At 39.6% G+C, this 14,414-nt stretch overlaps 1 long non-coding RNA gene and 1 pseudogene across 1 annotated transcript in view; both read right to left on the bottom strand.

The window, feature by feature from the left end:
• The window catches only part of LOC139032542 (uncharacterized), a 104,052-nt gene extending 90,221 nt beyond the window's left edge, over nt 1-13,831 (bottom strand). Inside the window, exon 1 of the long non-coding RNA XR_011485070.1 lies at nt 13,698-13,831. This is a non-coding gene — a long non-coding RNA (uncharacterized lncRNA). The remainder of the gene's footprint in view (nt 1-13,697) is intronic.
• Nucleotides 7,599-8,132, bottom strand: LOC110134460 (mitochondrial intermembrane space import and assembly protein 40 pseudogene; annotated as a pseudogene).
• Nucleotides 13,832-14,414: the final 583 nt, after the last annotated feature.

The following is a 14,414-nucleotide window of genomic DNA, read 5'->3' as shown; positions in this document are numbered from 1 at the left end:
TCAATGTCCATTTTTCAGATGTTGAGGCATTAAATATTTTTAAATGAATTGCCATGAATCAATGTTAAAAGATTCTTTTTTTGTTAACATCACTATTTTGAAAAACTTTTTCACTTGTAAAATATTAATAAATGAGATACAAATCCATCAAGAGAATTTTTAAATAATCTTAATCCTTTTGGGGGTCCATTCTCTGAGTTAAATATGTCAAGAATAGAAAACTACTAAGGAATTATAAAATGTGAAAGAGGAGTATCACAAATCAAACATGGCCATGAATTGGAGGTATCTGACATTTCCATCTTCATCAAGGGGGATTCTGTCAAGTAGCAACTCAAACTCTTCATCAGTAATCTCCACACCAAACCTGAAACAAATAGCTGCTAGCATCAGTCACCCCCAAGTTCACATCTGGGTCACCCATACCCACAATACCCTAAGCATATGGCTGCCATTAACGCTTTGTTACTGCGGCAGTCCTCAAGATCAAGAGCACCACGTGAATATCAGAGGTTAATCAGGGTTTTGATCGCTTCAGCTTTCTCAAAGAAAGAGAGTCTACCACAGAATCCCTGCATTGGTGGTGCACAGAAATAGAAATACCGGCACGTTGAATTCTGTGTGATTGTCTTCTGTAAGAAGTTATTCATTACACTAAAACACTGGTATTGCTTAAACAAGTTAACTCTGAAAGGCCTTTCAACCGGACTGTTTAGCATGAAAGAAAAGGTAGTGGAAAAAAAGTGCCTTTCGAAAAACAGCTTCCTAATGCTTTTGCAAAGCATTTCATAATGGCTTTAAAGACAGTTTGCATACACATATTTTAAAAGTGGCAGTGTTTATTCATCAGCAAGAAAGTGTTTTCATCTCTCAAGAACAATCAAAACATAATCCTTGAATTACTGGCATAAATAAGAATGACTTAAGCAATCATAATGAACAAGGCATTCATTTATCATTTTGCAAAGCTGATAAGGCCCAGCTGACTTTTGGAAAAGAGGGGAATATAGTCTCTTTTGGCAAAAACATGAAAAGTTTTTTCCCATTTTTATCATTAATCCCCTGATAATTATAAAACAAAACATATATGTCATCAAGAATAATGCAACAAGCAAAAATGACTTTCTCATAGGCTGCAGATAATAAGTTATCACATACTTGTATTTCAGAAGTACTTGAATTTGAACAGCATCTCAGAGACTTTGCAGTTGGGTGTCCCTTTTTCACTTGCATAAAATGAGGGAAAAAAAAGGACAGACTCAAGTATTTAATGAGATACATAACATTTTTTATCTTATTCCCTGTTATTCTCTTTTCTTTGTTTGTTTCTTAATAGTGAAGCTGCCAGTACTAATGAACAAACCTTTGGCACTTTGCCTGAGAAATTAAAATTAATTTTCAGGTTTGATTTGGACTTAAACTCAATACTTAACCTCTTAAATTCAGTACTTAAAAAGAAAATAAGTTTTTCATAGACATACTGGAAAAAAAATACCAGACAATATCAGACTAAAAATCAAGAGAACTGAATCTAGTCTATATCCACCATTAAAGAGCTGTGTAATCATGGCAAAATCACTTAAATTTCATATGTAAATTTTCTCAACTCCCAAATGACTACATGGACTCTTTATCTTAATCAGTAGTGGTCACAGGATAATAAGATAATGAAAACAAAAGAGCCCTGAAAAACAGAAACATCATATATAATGTGTTGTATGTATTGTATGTATTATATTGTGTTGTGTATTTTTATTATTGATATGGCATAAAGGTTTTAAAAATCCTCAAAAAATATTAGAATAGATTACTTAAACCTAACAGCGACACAAGCAGTCCTTTTCCTCATGAGGCCTTCTTTCTGGGTGGTGGTATGACACAGTGGAGACAGCATGGGTTTCAGATTAACTGGGCCAACAGCTGAATTCCAGCTCTGCCCTTAGTAGCTGTATGTGACCTCATTTGATTTACTTAATCCCCTGAGCCTCAGTTTCTGTATCCATAGAAAGAAAGGTTATTTTTAAAACTGAACAAGTGAATATACATGTACATAATATGCACATACTCACTTTAACGGGAAATGTATTTTCTTAACAGTTATACTACCTTCATTTTACTGATGGATAAAATGAGGCTTTCCCTAACACTCAACCTCAATGCCACCTCTGTGTCCTAGTCACTGCCATATTACACTGTTTTTACTACTTTCTTTATCACTGCCTAACAGTAGCTTATTGGTTTACTACTTGGTTACTTGGTTTACTACTTGTCTCCACTTTTTATGTAAGCTACATATTTGTCTTGCTCACCACGGTATCCTTAGAACCTGTAACAATGACTGGGAAGTACTCAATAAACTTTGAATAAAAGAACAAATGAATAGCTCATGTCTCTTATAAGGGTATATGTACTTATAAAAAGAGGAACTTTTAGAAACTACCCTTCTTTTACCCAGTCTAACAGAAGGTATCTGGATGACTGATAATAGTGAAAAATTAAAGTCAGATACGTTTGATTTGGAATACATTTTACACTCCTAATTAATGTATGGATATCTTATATTCATAAATTTAACCAGATTTCTAATAAAGTAATAAAGCCATATTTATTCATTCTTCTGGTTATTCAACAAATATTTGGGAACCGCCTACTATATGTTAGGCCCTTCTGTTAAATGCTTGGAATACAGAGATGAGCTATTTTACTCTGTAGCAAAGAAGACTGACAATAAACAAGAAACTGCAATAAAATGTGATGAATGTTATGATAAAAGAAACACAGGATATTGAGGGAACTTTGAACAACATGTCCTAATTCAGACGAACGGTGAGGAGAGGTTCCTAAAGAATGGATGAGCTGAGAGTTAGCTAGGTAAAGTAGAGAACCAGAGAGAAGGAGCATTTTAGGTAGAGAATAGGCACATTTCTGGAAATGAAAGGATCTCAACTTCACTAAACCCTAGAGTTCCAGGGATGGAAGGCAGTGAGAGAAAGATGAATGCCAGGATGGACAGGCATTATGAACAGGTATTTTAAAGAAATATGGAGTTTATCTGAATGGCACAGGAAGTCTTTTGTGATGGTCTTTTTGATGTGTCAACTTGGCAAGGCTAATAGTCCCCAGTTATTCACTCAAACATAGCCCAGGTGTTACTAGATTAGACTGTGAAGGTATTCTGTAAATGAGATTAAAGTTCATAATCAGTTGATTTAAGTAAGGGAGATTACCCTAGACAATCTGAGTGGGCTTGGTTCAGTTGAAGGCCACAGAAGCAGAACCAAGTCTTTGAAGAAGAAATTCTGCTTACAGACAGTAGCTTCAGGCTATACCTGAGAATTCTACCCTGCACTTTATAACAGCCTGCCCTATGGAGTTTGGACCTGTCCAGCTGGCCTCAACCCATGTAAACCAATTCCTTACAATAAATCTTAATATTATCTCCTACTGGTTCTGTTGCTCTAGGTGAACCCTAATATATCATTAAAGGATTAAAACATGCAGTGACCATCAAACTTGTGATTTTAAAAGTTCTGTATCTGAATGTAGAGGGATCTGAAAGGGAGTAGTACTTAAGCCAAATAGAAACTTCAGAAGGAGGCTTTTGAAACAGTCCAGGTTAAAGAAAATGGTGCCTAGACCAAGATAATAAAAGTACAGATGAGAGAAGCAACAGATTTAGGCTATTTTGGAAGTAAAATACACAAGACTCAATTTTTTGGTTTGATGTAGAAAGTGAGGGAGAAGTCATCAAGGATAATTCCTAGGTTTCTGGCTAGGGTGACTAGGTAGCTGGGGGTGTCACTAACTGAGATGAAGGAGCGCTGAAAGAGGAACAGGTTGTGCTGGTCCAAGTGGGGATCACAAGTTGAGTTTTAGACATACTGAGTTTGGACACTGATACATCCAAGAGGCACTTAGAGATATGAGTCTGAAGCTCAAGAGAGCCTTTGGCTGTAGCTATAAATTTGGGAGTCACCTTTATGTAAAGGTGATCTGAGGCTACAGGATTAGATGAGATGGTAAAGAAGAACGGGTGGAGTTGAGGACTTGGCACAGAGACCTTATTTAAGGGACGAACAGAGAAAGAGAATCTAAGAAGTAGTGCAGCAAATGACAGAAAGGAAGCTTAGAGAAATGGTAATGGACGCCAAGAACACAGAAGCTTCCGGAAGGAGGCAGTGGTCAGTCATTTCAAAACTAGTCAAAAGGTTATGCGAACTACACATTTTTATTGAATTTGGACATAAGGAGCCTATGACTGGTGAGAGCAGTTCTAGCAGAGTGATGGAGTCCAAAACCAAACTGCGGTGGGCTAAGGGGTGAGTGGAACTTGAGGGGTAGAGGCAGAGAGACAGCAGAACTTTTTCAAGAAGTTTAGATATGAAGGGGAAAAGAGAAGACAGGCAGGAAGAAGAGGTGGAGTCAAGGGAGTCTTTTTTTAAAGGTGAGTAGTAGGAGCAACATTAAACTGTTCACTGTTGACAGAGGCAGTACCAACGCAGAGGTTAAAAACAGAGGAAGAGAGGGAATTATTGATAGATCAAGTGAAAGAAAGATCAGCAATACAGGTAGACAGAGGAGATGAGGAAATAATGGGTTTATAAGCTTTTAAACATCAGCTTACCTTTTTCTTCCCTTTTTACTGTGAAGTAAGGTGCAAGTTTATTTACTGAAAATGAGGCGGGGAAAGAAAGTGAGAGGGTATGTATTTTGAAGAAAATTTGAAAAGGTCTGAAATAAGCAGAGTGGAGAATGGTATACAGAGGTCAGTAAGAGCACAGTAGGGAATGACAAAATGCTGACAGTGCAGGTGAGGTTGGCAACACTGAATTTATAGTGATATAAATCTACTCCGTAGTGTGACTTTCCCCAGATATCTTGATACACCTGAAGACAAGATGGACAGGTAAAATCACCCATGCCTGGGAATCTGCCAGATAGATGTGAATGAAAGGCAGTAAAGCAAGAGAGTTTGTAATATTGGCAAGAAAATAAGTATCACGTGAAAGAATAAAATCTAAGTGGTGTTCCAGCTTATAGATGGAAATGGGAACCAGTGGATAGCAACAGGCTTGGGGAAAAGCAGAAAGGTCAAAGGACTAGAACAAATAGAAGCTATTAGCCAGGAATAAGCTAATAACAGTATGATTTCATAGTTGTAGCTATGTTGGATGATGACACACAGTGAGGAGAAGCAAACAGACACAAGGATTAAAAACTACTATTTACTTAGAATTTAATAAATTCTTAGCACTGTGCAAAGCATTTGGCATGCATGGTCCCCACACAGTTCCTACAACATTGTCCTGGTAGAGTCAGTGAGATGTCTAGAGAGGACAGAAGAGCAATGAGGACAATGAACAGCATCCTACTGAACAGCTTCTGAGGAAGCAGTCTCCTTAGTGGGGGAACGGATTTTTGTAAACTAGACTGTAACATTTTTAAGAGGCTGAGGATATAGTTTATTCCCTGTGGACTGGTTGTTCTGACAGGCACAGTAGGAGGATTTTAGAAGAAAGAGTTGGGAATGAGAAGGGAATGAGAAGCCCAGAGGAACATTAGGATAAGAGAACACTGCAAGGGCATACAGGCTAGACAAGTGAGGGAGTTACATCATGGGTAGTGTGACAAGGAAAATGGACATGAGGCCACATGGATTTAGAATTTAGAAGAAACCTTCAAACAAAACCATCCAGCCCCTGTTTTCAGCTCCTCTCTCATTCTCTACAGGCAACAGTTTAAGTAACTTAAATTCCCAGACTGCAATAACAGTCAAGATTGATTGACTGTTTACTACATGTTAGACACTTTGCATGCATTAATTCTGAAAGAGATGGGAATACCTAACCACCTGACCTGCCTCTTGAGAAACCTGTATGCAGGTCAGGAAGCAAAAGTTAGAACTGGACATGGAACAACATACTGGTTTCAATTAGGAAAAGGAGTACGTCAAGGCTGTATATTGTCACCCTGCTTATTTAACTTATATGCAGAGTACATCATGAGAAACGCTGGGCTGGATGAAGTACAAGCTGGAATCAAGATTGCCGGGAGAAATATCAATAACCTAAGATACGCAGATGACACCACACTTATGGCAGAAAGTGAAGAAGAACTAAAGAGCCTCTTGATGAAAGTGAAAGAGGAGACTGGAAAAGTTGGCTTAAAGCTCAACATTCAGAAAACAAAGATCACAGCATCCACTCCCATCACTTCATGGCAAATAGATCGACAAATAGTGAAAACAGTGGCAGACTTTATTTTGGGGGGCTCCAAAATCACTGCAGATGGTGACAGCAGCCATGGAATTAAAAGATGTTTACTCCTTGGAAGAAAAGTTATGACCAACCTAGACAGCATATTAAAAAGCAGAGACATTACTTTGCCAACAAATGTCCATCTAGTCAAGGCTATGGTTTTTCCAGTAGTCATGTATGGATGTGAGAGTTGGACTATAAAGAAAGCTGAACACCAAAGAATGGATGCTTTTGAACTGTGGTGTTGGAGACTTTGAGAGTCTCTCGGACTACAAGGAGATCCAACCAGTCCATCCTAAAGGAGATCAGTCCTGAATGTTCATTGGAAGGACTGATGTTGAAGCTGAAACTCCAATATTTTGGCCACCTGATGTGAAGAGCTAACTCATTTGAAAAGACCCTGATGCTGGGAAAGATTGAAGGTAGAAGGAGAAGAGGACAACAGAAGATGAGATGGTTGAATGGCATCACTGACTCTATGGACATGAATTTGAGTAAACTCTGGGAGTTGGTGACAGACAGGGAGGCCTGGAGTGCTGCAGTCCACAGGGTCGCAAAGAATCAGACACGACTGAGCGACTGAACTGAACTGATGTATTAATTTATTTAATCCTTACAACAACACTCTGAGGTATGGATCATCTCCATCATACAGAGAAACCTTAAATTGCTTGTATCTGGTAGAGCCTTTCTTTTTTAAATCACGTTTTCCTTTTAACTGACACCATTTCCTCTCTCGGCTCCTACTCTGGTAATGATTAGGTCCCCACCTCTCAGGAGAATTGCATCTGCAGAGGCTGAGACAGAGCCAGTGTGAACGTGGACCCAGCCAGAGCTTTTGGGGTAACAAGCCCAGCAAAAACCAGCCTGTCTTTTCATTTACAAAGAGATTCACTCAGAGGCTCCAACCCGCTTTCCAACCATAGAAAACCCGGAGCTCAACCCAAAACCGGAAACCGGAAGGAACCAGCAAGGAAACACAGCGCTTCCTCAAATGCTCAGGGTCTGATCGGCCACCTGTGCTGCAAGGAATGCCTCACTCCAGCATTTGTAAGAGAAAACATTTTGCTTCTACTTCACTTTCCAAGCTGGTATAAAATCTACTAAAAGGGATACAAAAAATCAAAATACGTAAGCTCCCTCACAAGAGACATTCCCAGATAATGATTTCTGGTTGCTGAGATTATTCAGCTCAAATTATTTCAAAGTGGCAAAATTCAGAACAATCTGAGAAAAGAATTCAAAAGCAGCAGCTACATTCCCTGATAGGCTCATGTGAGACACACACACCTACAATCCCCCCGTTTTTCAGTGTATACAGGAAGGGGCCAAGACCCCCGATCAGCACAATAACTTATTTTGTACATTACAGTGTACAGAACAACAGAGGGAAAGACACTTTCTTTGAAAGGTTTGTCCGGGCTCTGAAGGAGGCTGGAGCCCAGCGCCCAGGGCCATCATTAGCTTCACCCGCTCCTCTCTGGCTGCACTGGCCTCAGAGGCAGCTGCTTCCTGTAACTGATCTGCTGGCTTCTCCGCTTCCTCCACCTCCTACTGGGGAGAGAGGGCTACATACTTCTGCATGCACTCCTGCACGGCCCAGGACTGGTCTGCACAGTCCGACCCCCTGACATCCTCCTTGCTGTAGTGGAAGCAGGAAAAGGCTGCCTTCAACGGCTCCCCACAAGGGCCTCTGGCCATCCCCTCAAGGCACAGGCAATTTCGGTTGATGTTTTCATTCAGCAGAATCAGTCCATGCTCCTCGTATGGATGCTTGGGGTCATCAGCCGCCAGTTGCATGTTGCTTCGAGTTTTATTGTCTTCTTTGGTCACAAATATGATTCGATCCTTCTCTTCCTGCCGACAGTAGGCCATGATGCAGCGGTGGAGGCCTCACGCGTTCCTGGTCGAGCTTTAACTTGAGCCCTGCTCACTGACTCTGGAGCCCCAAAGCTTACCATGTCCTTATTCTTTCCACTTGAGCAGGGCTGTCATTTCTCTACAATTCTTTCCTAAATTGTACACTTTCTCTAGCAGAAGAGAGTCTCTCCATACTTTTAATGTATAAGTTTCTCTTAAAGGTTACTGTATGACAAATTATGACAATATCAATACATCCAAACCTAAACTTCTAACAATAAACTGTATAAGTAGATTTTGAAATAAAGACAGTTCATCTTGGACTTCATTCAAGAGAGCTTACATTCTTCAATACCTAAAGATACTCCTTACTCATGAAAGTACAAAAGTGAAAGTTGCTCAGTCATGTCCAACTCTTTGCAACCCCAATCACTATACAGTCCATGGAGTTCTCCAGGCCAGAATATTGGAGTAGGTAGCCATTCCCTTCTTCAGGGGATAGCCCAAAGATAGCATTTTAGCACAGATCTGGTGTGTTTAAAAAATCATCTGTCACACAATAACTTTATTCTGTCCTCAGGGTGGAAACTAGACTCTTTTTTCCTGAGGACAAAAAAATAAGTTACTGTCAGTCTTGACATTTTAAATTCTGTAACAGACAATGTCTTGGGTTTTGTTTTGACTCCATACATTTTAATGCATATAACAATAATAAAGTAGCTTTTCTTTTAATACTTATTTATATTTATTTATCTTGCTGCACCAGGTCTCAGTTGCAGCACACAGGATCTTCAATCTTCATTATGGTATGTGGGATGGGTTTTTTTGTTGTTGTTGCTGTTGTTTTTAGTTGTGGTATGCAGGATCTTTAGTTGCAGCATGTAAACTCTTAGTTGAGGTATGCAGGATCCAGTTCTCTGACCAGGAATTGAAACCGGGCTGCCTGCATTGAGAGTGTGGCGTCTTAGCCACTGGATCACCAGGGAAGTTCCCCAAAGTATCTTTCATGCTTATAAAAGGACTTCCCTGGTGACTCAGCTGATAAAGAACCTGCCTTCGAATGCAGGTGACACAAGAGACACGGGTTCAATCCTGGGGTCAGGAAGATCTCCTGGAGAAGGAAATGGCAACCCAGTCCAGTATTCTTGCCTGGAGAATTCCATGGACAGAGGAGCCTGATAGGCTACAGTCTGAGGGATTGCAAAGAGTCAGACATGACTGAGTGTGCATGTACACATACTTGCAAAATAAGCAGAAATCCCATTATCAAAATCCTCCTTTTGTTATTTAGCAGTTTTAAAATATCAAAGCACAGCACAGCGTTTTCTGTTCTCCAAGGGGTATATGTTCCAAGAACCCCAGTGGATGGCTGAAACCACAGAACCCTATATATGCTATATTTTTTTCCTATCGTACATGCTCACCTTAAAGTATAATTTATAAATTAAGCACAGTAAGATGTTAACAATAACAATATAATAATAATAATATAGAGCAATTACAACAATACTCTGTAATAAAACTTATGTGAATGTAATCTCTCTCTCAAAATACCTTATTGTTAAAATTTAATGCCTTTTCCATCTTAACATTTAAATTGTGCGCTGAATACTGGCCATAATTTTTGCAATCTGAGGTGTGCCTGCAGAACCAGCACAAGTTTATTCTTCCTTCTTCACAATTTCATGGATACAAGATACACTCTTACCATAGATCTTAGAAACCTCAGGGTACAATGTCTTTTCTTTCCTTTTAATATCAAGGATTTTCATCTTTTCATTTAAAGGAAGCACTTTATGACATCTCTTAGGCATATCAGAATTGCCAGCATCACTACTCTTTGTGCCTTGGGCCATTATCACATAAAGTCAGGGTTACTTGAATACAAGCACAGTGATACCTCGACAGTCAATCTGATAACTGAGATAGCTACTGAGGGACTAAGAAATGGACTACACTGGACAAAAGGATGATTCTCGTCCGGTCAGAGCAGAAAGAGGTGGCAAGAGATGCCATCACACCCCTCAGACCAACGAGCAACTTAAAATTAATAGTTTACTTCTGAAATGTTCCATTTAATATTTTCAGACTGGGGTTGACTTTTGGTAACTGAAACCATGGAAAGTGAAACTGTGGATAAACAGGGACTACTGTTATCTGTGTATAGAATGCAAGTAGTAATAAAAAGTAAAGATTCAGCAAAAAACAAACTGCATTTGGATTCTAACTATCTAATGGTGATTTAGCAATCAGACTTCAAGTGGGAAGTGGGTGGCATGTCCAAGGAAACTAAAGGACTTACAAAGAAGTATGGTATGAGGCCTCACACTTCATGAAGGTAACTACAATAGGAAAACTTAAAATTGAAGTGTTTATATACCAATTATTTTTGAGCTCTTCAGTAAGGACTTTGTAATATTCACTAAAAGACATTCTTCAGAAACTAAAAAAAAAAAAAAAATAGATTCTATGTTAGCTAAATATATTTAGAGTAGAGATAATATTATGTCTACTACTGTTCTCTTCTCCAGGGAAAATTCCCTGGAGAAGGGAATAGTTACCTACTCCAGTATTTTTTTTTTATTATTTTTATTAGTTGGAGGCTAATTACTTTACATCATTACAGTAGTTTTTGTTATACATTGAAATGAATTAGCCATGGATTTACATGTATTCCCCATCCCAGTCCCCCCTCCCACCTCCCTCTCCACCCGATCCCTCTGGGTCTTCCCAGTGCACCAGGCCCGAGCACTTGTCTCATGTACCCAACCTGAGCTGGTTATCTGTTTCACCCTAGATAATATACATGTTTCAATGCTGTTCTTTTGAAACATCCCACCCTCGCCTTCTCCCAGAGTCCACAAGTCTGTTCTAAACATCTGAGTCTCTTTTTCTGTTTTGCATATAGGGTTATCGTTATCATCTTTCTAAAGTCCATATATATGTGTTAGTATACTGTAATGGTCTTTATCTTTCTGGCTTACTTCGCTCTGTATAATGGGCTCCAGTTTCATCCATCTCATTAGAACTGATTCAAATGAATTCTTTTTAATGGCTGAGTAATATTCCATGGTGTATATGTACCACAGCTTCCTCATCCATTCGTCTGCTGATGGGCATCTGGGTTGCTTCCATGTCCTGGCTATTATAAACAGTGCTGCAATGAACATTGGGGTGCACGTGTCTCTTTCAGATCTGGTTTCCTTGGTGTGTATGCCCAGAAGTGGTATTGCTGGGTCATATGGCAGTTCTATTTCCAGCTTTTTAAGAAATCTCCACACTGTTTTCCATAGTGGCTGACTAATTTGCATTCCCACCAACAGTGTAAGAGGGTTCCCTTTTCTCCACATCCTCTCCAGCATTTATTGCTTATAGACTTTTGGATAGCAGCCATCCTGACTGGCGTATAATGGTACCTCATTGTGGTTTTGATTTGCATTTCTCTGATAATGAGTGATGTTGAGCATCTTTTCATGTGTTTGTTAGCCATCTGTATGTCTTCCTTGGAGAAATGTCTGTTGAGTTCTTTGGCCCATTTTTTGATTGGGTCATTTATTTTTCTGGACCTACTCCAGTATTCTTGCCTGGAGAATTCCCATGGACAGAAAAGCCTGGCAGGTTACAGTCCATGGGATCACAAGAGTCAGACCTGACTGAGAAACTAACACTTTCATCATAAATTTAGGTTTGTTTCATTGTATTCTAGCATTTATTCTTCAACCAAATACCTGGGGATGTGACCATTTATTTTCCTAATATGTTTAACTGGATATTTAAATTATTTCAGTGTGATTAAATCACACTTAATATTCAAAAAGTACCTAAGAACAATACTCTTTTCTATGAAGAAGTATTTGGTGATATGATGGTTTTTATGACTTTAATTTCTTACATCAAGCTTTTTTTCAAACTAGAACATTTCATCTTTAAAACACAGGCAAGGATACATAGTGCAGGAAAAGTGTCCTTCATCATCCCTGTTCCCCTCATTACTGTCAAAATCTTTAATATCATGTTCTCTAAGAAAACATCTGTGTACTATTATAAAGTAAATTCTTGGGCTCTGGAAAAATTATCTCCAGCCTTTATCTCAAAATGAAGAAATAATAAAAGCTAATGTTCCAGGAATATACTTTTCTAACATTATTAGATGCTAAAACAAAAGCATTAATATAAAAAAAAAGTGTTTTTTTTAAACACTGGAAAACCTATTAACCCAGATCTCCTGGCACATGACATACCTGCTGCCTGTCCTGAATAATATATATTGTCTTTTCCCCATCTTGTGCTTTAAAGCCAAGCTGAACTACCCTAGGAGATCCATGGGGTTGAGCTTGAAGGGTTCTTGGGACCTGGCAGAACCAAACCTAAAATATGAGACTTTTTAATTCTCCTATTATCAGCCACAAGTGGCCAGGGTCACTCCAAGTCTTCAGAGGACCTCCTGGGTGCTTTTTGTGCCATATCACATAGATAGATGATAGATAGACAGATTAGATAGATAGATAGATAGATAGATCTATATGTATCTGATGGGATTGTTGTTTTGTTTTTAAATCAAGCTACCCTCAAAGGACTGACACTGAAGCTTCAATACTCTGGCCACCTGACATGAAGAGCTGACTCATTCGACTGAGGGAAGGAGGAGAAGGGGGAGGCAATAGAGGATGAGATGGCTGATGAGTTGGTTGGATGGCATCACCGACTCAATGGACATGAATGTGAGCAAACTCCAGGAGACAGTGAAGGACACAGAAGCCTGGTGTGCCAGAGCCCATGAAGTCACAAAGAGTCAGACAGGACTTAGCAACTGAACAAAACAACCCTCAAAAAGAAAGATATTTGATGTTGTAAGGCAGCTCTTTACTTTTACTTACCAAAAGGAACACCAGTGAAGCACTCTGAATAATGATTTTTTTCAAAAAGGAATCTCAGCATGGGTAATAAACTGGAAAGTCCTGGGTTTCAGTTACCAGTTCTGAAACTTATTAGATGTGAGATTTTAGCAAGTCTCTTTGTCTCTGACAGAAAATGACATTTTCATTTGTGAAATAAGCAAGATAATCACACTTAACCTACCAACCTACAGGATTTTTGTAGGGCCAAACTAGTTAATAAACATATAATAAAACTATAAATTCTAAAGCAGTTTCTTGATGTCAGACATTCATAATATTAACAATACCATTGGGTGAAGTCTGCATTCACTCTAACACAATGAGTGACAGTGGGTAGCTAGTTTCCTCACACTCCCTTTGCAGTCCCCGTTCCTCCAGACATAGTAAAGCCTGGTTTCTGCAGAATATGACTTAATTTGAGTTACTGGGAAACAAAGCAATTAGCCCAGACAGGATACAGCTGAAGATTTGTGTGAAAGAATGATGAGATACTTGATCGTGAGCAGGTGTTCTCCCTAGATTATCTAACCTGCAGTTGATTAAATTTGGAAAATACGGCTTATTCCCAAGTGAGTAAACCTTGGGGTCTTAGCTTTTCGAGATTGGGAAGGCCTCAGGAAGGCCCTGTGGGACGGGGTCAGGGAGATTTTCCAAGTATTAAGGGCCTGGGTGGAAATCTTACCTTGAAGAAGTCTTGTTACCACACACAAGCCCTTTGCCTGAAGTAATAACAGGACGATTCCAGTCAAGGCCCAACTTGTTGGAGGAATACAAAAACGTGCAGAGACGCCCTCGGGGTTCTGCAAGAGCCCTTGCCGCAGGGCATGCTGGGAAAATAGGAATGCTGGGAAGGTGCGGGGTATGCCGGGAAGGGAAGGTGTAGTGCATTCTGGGAAAGGTGGGGGCGTGTTGGAAGTTGCCATGCTGACCTTGAGAGGAAGGACGGAATGGAGGGCCATGGGACTGTTCTGGACTAGAGATGGGCCAGGAGGAGCAGTGTTCATTTATCTCAGAAGTGAAGTTACCCTAGTAGTGTCCATTTTAGAGCTGTTCTCGCCAGACAAGACAGCTTGGATTCTAACTAGCCTCTCTTCTCCAAAGATGTGTCTCTTCTTTTGGGTTTCCCTACTCTAGTACCTCTGCTTGGTCCAGATGGGCCAAAAGGGGCTGTTTCCCATGGCCTCTTCCATTGTTCCAAGTGTTAACGATCCCTACCTGTACTGACATCCTCATTCTGGCTGTTTAAAGCCTTCTCTGCCTTGGACTCTAATTTTTTTCAATACTTCGGGGAGAAATGTCTCTGAAATTTTACTTTTCCACCTGAAATAGATAGTAGGGGGCCTTAAAAGGTCCCAAAATCATACTTTAAATCCCAGTGTTTTTTTCATTTTAGACAAAT

The sequence above is a fragment of the Odocoileus virginianus genome, chromosome 32, assembly GCF_023699985.2.
Source record: "Odocoileus virginianus isolate 20LAN1187 ecotype Illinois chromosome 32, Ovbor_1.2, whole genome shotgun sequence".
In the NCBI taxonomy this organism is placed as follows: domain Eukaryota; kingdom Metazoa; phylum Chordata; class Mammalia; order Artiodactyla; family Cervidae; genus Odocoileus; species Odocoileus virginianus.
This window is presented reverse-complemented; position numbering and strand designations above follow the sequence as displayed.